Below are 7,500 nucleotides of genomic sequence, written 5' to 3'. Positions count from 1 at the left end.
ATGATGATGATGATGATGATGATGATGATGATGATGATGATGATGATGATGATGATGATGATGATGATGATGATGATGATGATGATGATGATGATGATGATGATGATGATGATGATGATGACGATGATAGTGGTGATGTGGATGATTATGACGATGATAGTGGTGATGTTGATGATGATGACGATAATCATAATGATAAAGATGATAATGGTGATGATTGTGGTGATAGTGATGATGATGATAGTGGTGGTGATGATGATTACGGTGACAGAGATGGTGATGGTGGTTGTGACGGTAGTGGTAGTTGTGGTAGTGAAGGTGGTGGTTGTGATGGTGGTGGTGATGGTGGTGATAGTGATGATGATGATAATGCTATCCATGACGAGAATGATGTCAACAATAACGACAACACTGACATCGACGATAACGACAATAATGATGATGTCGACGACGATGACAACGACGATGACGACGACAATGGTTATGTCGGCAATGACTGTGATAGCGATGGTAATAACAATAATGATGACGATAATGTTGAGTATAATGATGGTCATGTTTATGATCAGGTTCATGACAAGCATGATGAGGATGACTACGATGATCATGGAGATGGCGACGATAATAATGGCACCGTTAATCATTCTTATCATCGAGATAACTATTGTCTTTGCTCTGGATGTTGACAATGATAACAATGACTTAGACGACAAAATCAACGACGTTGATGTTCATGATAACGTTTTCGTTCCATCTCCTCTTCCTTCGCTTCCTCCTCCACTTCCTCTTTCTCTTCCTCCTCCTCCACTTCACCCTCACCTACTGTCGCTCCTTCATCGCTCTGATCGGACGTCACTTTTATCTCTCCCATTAGTCTTCGTCTCTTCTTGAAAACGAGACACTCTGCCTCGTACCCAAAGACTGCTAACGAGCTTTCATCACAGCGATAATGATGGGTTGATGGCTGAGTCGAGGGTGGGGGAACGGCAGGAGCGGGAGGGGAAATGTGGAGACGGGAGTGACCACTGATTCCGCATGAACAGCTGTCAATGGATGTGATTCTGATACAAAATGGTCGCACGTAAACGTGTATGCATGCATGCACACGTATGTGTGCATGAGTGTGTCCATGTGTGCATGCAGGCATACATTGGAATGGGTGTTGCAAACGTGCGTGTGCATGAAAGTATATATATATAATATATATATATATATATACATATATATATATATATATATATATATATATATAAACAAATATATAAATATAAATATATATATATATATACATATATATGTATATGTAATAAAAACCACTTGGAAAATAAAATGAAAGGTGACCGAACGTTTTCGTCTATTTAAGACATTTTCAAAGGTCATAAATACACGAAAACGTTCGGTCAACTTTCATTTTATTGTCCATTTGGTTTCATTACACATTTTGTGGGTCACGTGTCATTGTGATTTATTCGCATATACATATATATACACATATATAAAGATACATATATATATATAGATATATATTCATATATATACATGCGTGTGTGTGTGTGTGTGTGTGTGTGTGTGTGTGTGTGTGTGTGTGTGTGTGTGTGTGTGTGTGTGTGTGTGTGTATTCACTTGGTCTTTGGATCACGTGTTGGACTCGTGATCGACAGCTATTTCCCTCCTGGAAGAGAGCTCAGAGCTTGTAGGTCCGATCTATGGGTAATGCTATGACCTTGCACACACACACACACACACCCAACTCCCCGCCCACGAGAGTCAGAGTAACGACCCGAGGCACAGCGATACCGAAATAATTTCGGCCCTGGGCAGGATTCGAACTGTGTACTGGGAGCACTTCTACTTCCCAGTTCAGCGCTCTACCAACTGTGCCACCGAGTCGGTGTGTGTATGTGTGTGTGTGTGTGTGTGTGTGTGTGTGTGTGTGTGTGTGTGTGTGTGTGTGTGTGTGTGTGTGTGTGTGTGTGTGGAGAATATTCTGTTATCATTTCTATTTTTTCTAAGAGCAGACAGTTCTATTTTGCTTAAAAAAAAGATGAATTTACGACCGACTAATCCCTCATTTCACCCAAAGTCGCTCTCCCACCTTAGCTGATAAAATCTAAGTTAGTTCAGATTCTAGAAAAAAAAAAATGGCGTGTTAACTGTAGCAAGCGTTTTACATCTTAACATTTTGTATTCACAGACACACAAGCACACGCACGCACACACACACGCACACACACTCACACACACTCACACACACTCACACACACACACACACACACACACACACACACACACACACACACACACACACACACACACACACACACACACACACACACACACACACACACACACACACACACACACACACACACACACACACATGGAAATAGCAAATAGCTACCGATCACGAGTCCAACAAGTGATCCAAGACTATGGTGAATAATATGTATATATATATATATATATTTATATATATATATATGTATATATATATATATATATATATATACATATATATATATATATATATATATATATATATATAAATATATATATATATATATATTATACTAGAATGAGCATCCATGCCTTTCGTTTTGATACACGAGATTCAATATACATGGCCATCTAACCACGCTCACCTTAACTTCTAGTTTCCGGTGACTTGTACGTTTTCATTTCTCAAGAACTCTTTCTGCGAAACGTAAAAAAAAAAAAGAAAAAAACATGGTCTCTATTGATGTGGAGTAAATTAGGATTAATGTTTACGTACTGACCACAATACGAAAATATACACACATAGCTAAGAGATCTGTCACCACTCCTGAAGAAATATATATATTAGTTCTTTACGTTACTGTTACAAACCCTTTGTCGAGCAGTAAAAGAAAAGAAAATTATTGGCAAACGCAAATATCTAGCAACTCAAGGTATATTCACACAACTCTAATCTCAATTTATCTTATTCATTTGTGCTAATGCTCTGCATGTCCCTTGCCTAGCCCAAAATCTTCAGATTTATATACTTTACTAACCTTTTCCTTCATTGTGTTTACATTTTCTATAAACCTTACCTACAAAGCTAAACAGGCATATTCCTCTATAGTTCTTGTAATCCAGTATGTCTCCTTTCTAGACACTACACATTGCCACAGACTTTCTTTGCTTGTTCCTTCTTTTTGCATCCTCAAGCGATTCTTGGCAGATACTAATCTATACACTTCTCTCATTTTCATAATATTTAACATTCATCATCCTATTATCTTCCACCCTTCACTTCTTCCCAGGTTCATTTGATGTCTTACCGACCCAAAAATTCGGTTGATTGCTGCAATGTCTCGGGTCTCGTTCAGCCTGTCACAGACACCAGCATTGTTACAGGGATTAACACACACCACTCGGCCGTGTTACCTCATTAAGGGGTGACTGAAGAAAAAAAAAATGATCGCATATCATCGTCCGTTGTGAAACTTCATTAATATTAACAGCATCGGAGATCAAATACTGGGCTCCTCCTTTCAGATTTTTTTATCTGTTTAAATTTGCCAATCACTTTTATTTTTTTTTTCGATAATCGGCCAGGAATCAAGTCAAAAATCAAACAACTTTAAACCAAGAGACATACACCCCCATCCTACATACCCATAAAATAAATAAAAATAAAAATAAAAATCGTATCGGGCCATCATTGTAAAGGTTGTTCCGAAGATCACTTTAATCATCATATATTTTTTTCATTTGCATCACTACCCCATGCTGATGATTTGCAGTATCATATATCACTTATGAATAGTGCATATACTTTAATGTTACCATTACGTGTTATTTGTGTCATCCGGCGTATCACTTGTAAACCCATTCGTATTGTAACATATCACATATCTGAATTACTAAACATTACTATTATTAAATGGCATATCACAAAACTATGACTTATCGTAAAAATCTATGATTCAAGTTAATGAAGATATTTACCATTAAGTTTCTTGCACCTATATAAAGTATATCAATGTATTTGTGTGTAAATATGTAAAACATGTGTCTGTATCACTAACTTAAATGCTACGTCGAAGGTGCAAACACTAAGTTGTACCTGGCGAATATCTTTCAAGAAAGGTAGTATGCTCGCAGTGAGCGCTCGTGTACAATGTTCAAATACAGACGTCTCAATCTACACTTCTTTCATTATATCCCCATTGGTAAGAATGATATAGATCGCTGTTCCTTTACTACCTTTCTCTTCAGAAATAAATTCAACCGGCACATTTGTTAGTCTAGGATTACTAAATATATTAGATTTTACTTACATTCAAACTAGACAGTTCCTAGGTTAAAAAGATATTCCTAGCTCTCACTTACCTTCACGTTGTTATCGAAGATAAACAGGATACAAAGTTGAAGAAAATAGATAAACTTAAACATATAAAGTCTTTGTACAGTGAAAAGTATGTGTATCGTAGGCAGTCTCCCGTAAGTAAACTACACGATAAAGTCAAAGGATTAATAGGAGACACAAAAAATGTCGAAGAAATATGGCGGAAGTCGTGCTGAGGTCGGGGTGAGGTCAGTGTGTAGAGTCTGAAACAAATACGAGTTAAAACTTCAATTAAACTTGTAACAATTTGAGAAGTGGTCAGGACAAATTAAGAACTGCCCTTGTGGTCATCGCATGGAGTCAGAGGTGTGTAAGAGAGTAAAGAGTACAAAACGGGTTAAAGAGATTACAAGAACGAAAAAGAAATTTCTACATAATGAAGTAAGAAGGATTATATCTCAAGGATTACTTAGAATCCAAGAATGCTCAACAACACCAGTTTTGGGTGTCTTAGGATCTCTAAGCTGTAGTTAGTATTGGGAACCCAGACTCACCTTAGTAATCTTAGGGACCCAATAAAAATAAAAAATGGATTTGGAAAGACCCTGTCACCCATGGGACCTAGAAAATGAAAGAGAAAAAGACGTTCCAAAACTGGATTGTGAGGTGGAGGTTGGGGGTAGAATGTGTGGAGATGGGGGACCCGTGGAGTGAACCGGAGACCACTAGTTCTGCTCTAGAAGTGTGACAAGAGCAGGAGTGAGATAAAGTGAATTTATGAGATGAGATCTAGAGATCTTAATTGTCTTTGATTTAGTTGTTCATGGGGCTTGAAAAAACTATTTAATGGTTACCAGCCAATGATAAGGGATTTAGTTTATGTGGTACTTAAAGCTAGTACTGAGGATTTCTAGGAAGGATGATAATAAAAATGTAGGTATAATGATATATGGACACGATATTGTATTTTGTGTTCTGAAGCGAATGCACATGAACATACATGTGTACAGGTGCACGCAGACACATAAACACACGCGCGCGCATATACACACACACACACACACACACACACACACACACACACACACACACACACACACACACACACACATACACACACACACACACACACACACACACACACACACACACACACACACACACACACACACACACACACACACACACACACACACACACACACACACACACACACACACACACACACACACACACACATATGTTCATACACATGTACGTATAATGTTGCTGCCACGCGATTCCTATCCATAATATATCGAAACTATGCAAATGATTATTTTGTTCTTGAGTATTTGGTATCTATACACGAATACTTATAAGACATAAATTATTTTTTTTTTGCAAGAAACATTATGTTGATAAAACATAACTAAAATATGTATATGGATTCTTATAGATATAATTGGACAATTCCAGTTTCAACAAAATTAAATGAACACGCGCGCATGTGTGTCTGTGTGTCTGTGTGTGTGTGTGTGTGTGTGTGTGTGTGTGTGTGTGTGTGTGTGTGTGTGTGTGTGTGTGTGTGTGTGTGTGTGTGTGTGTGTGTGTGTGTGTGTGTGTGTGTATGTGTGTGTGTGTGTGTGTGTGTGTGTGTGTGTGTGTGTGTGTGTGTGTGTGTGTGTGTGTGTGTGTGTGTGTGTGTGTGTGTGTGTATGTATGCATGTATGCATTTATAAATATATTTATGCATGTATGTATCTATGTTTGTATTCATATATATACATCATGTGTTGGTATTAGATCTCATGCTAGACGCAAGATGGTTTCAGTATTGTGATTATCTTTAAGCTCTGGGTAAAGCACAAACTCAGTTCTTTCAACCTGGGTGGCCAAATCATTAACAACTACAACAGAGTTCCGTGTATACCTGTATTAAATATATGTGTAGGGTAATATAATCTTCATATATTTTAATTTTCATTAAGAGTATATCCGACATATTGTGTCAATTGGTATGGATATGTATATGTACAGTATATGAACATATATGCATATGTACATGTATATGGACATGTACACGTAGATGTATATTTATTTGTATATGTATATTATTATGTTTATAGGGATGGGGATGAGGGCTAATAAGAATATGGAAGATACTTAAGGGAAATAAGAGAGGAAATATGAAATTGAAATTGAAGTAAGTTCATTGTGGAAAGTCATTTTCTTCTGTGTACAGATTGCTTTGTCCCTCCAAGCAAGTAATTTGGATAGAACCAAAGTCCCCTGTTACTAGTCGATACTTAACGACTGCTCAATGAAACAGCATAAGCGTAGTTAGTCCTTGTTGGTAAAAGTTGTCCATGTTGATTCTTTGTTATTTCATTGAACAAGGTTTAACAAAATGAGCATTGTGAAAATCAATGTACAGTCATAGAGTCCAAGTTTACAAAAGAGAAAATAAATAAATAACAGAGGAATTGGGGTGTGCTAAGACACAAACACCGGTGATAAAAGTTCTCAGCGTCTTGGCAAACTTCATAGATTTTGGTAAGGCAAACACCAGAGTGATTGTTATGTGATGTGAAGGTTCTTGATCAATGAAGATTCCTTCAAGAATGCTGTCCACCCATCAGCTGGACAAAAGCGTCATGCGTTTGCATCAACAAAATCTACGAAATATGTCGCGGTGCTGAAAACGCTGAAAGAAAACAGTGTAAATGTGATATGCATGTTTACCAAAGGAGGATATCCCAAAGTATACATAGAGACCACGTTAGCATGTAAAGTATAGGAAAAGAAAATGTACATATTAGTATGATTATCAAGTATAATGTAGACGAACTAAGCGCAGGTTAGCCAAAAACACGAAATGTTAAACACGTTAGAAAGTATACGACGAAAATTATGAAACTTGAAAAAAAAAGTTTTTTGTTACACCAAAGAAAAATTGGATACGGAGTAAGAATATAAAGTAAACCACGAACACCATCAGAGAAAAGAAGTTAAACACCTTGTGACCTGGAGACTTTGGAATCATAACCAATCCACACAACATAAAAAAGGAAAGAATATGTAGAAGGAAAGGCTCTACATAGACCACTAACGTGTGCTACAACCTGCTATAGTTCACTACTCCTGTATATCCTTCACCTTTCAAAAATAAAAAAGGAGAGGGAGAACGTGTGTATAAGAAAATT

The 7,500-nt window shown here is 37.1% G+C and overlaps 1 protein-coding gene across 3 annotated transcripts in view; it reads right to left on the bottom strand.

Annotated features, from left to right (window-relative positions):
* LOC143018910 (uncharacterized) overlaps positions 1–7,500 on the bottom strand; it is a 379,505-nt gene that overhangs the window by 39,559 nt on the left and 332,446 nt on the right. The window lies entirely within an intron of this gene.

The sequence above is a fragment of the Oratosquilla oratoria genome, chromosome 36, assembly GCF_046742065.1.
Source record: "Oratosquilla oratoria isolate Oo_2021 chromosome 36, ASM4674206v1, whole genome shotgun sequence".
NCBI lineage: Eukaryota > Metazoa > Arthropoda > Malacostraca > Stomatopoda > Squillidae > Oratosquilla > Oratosquilla oratoria.
This window is presented reverse-complemented; position numbering and strand designations above follow the sequence as displayed.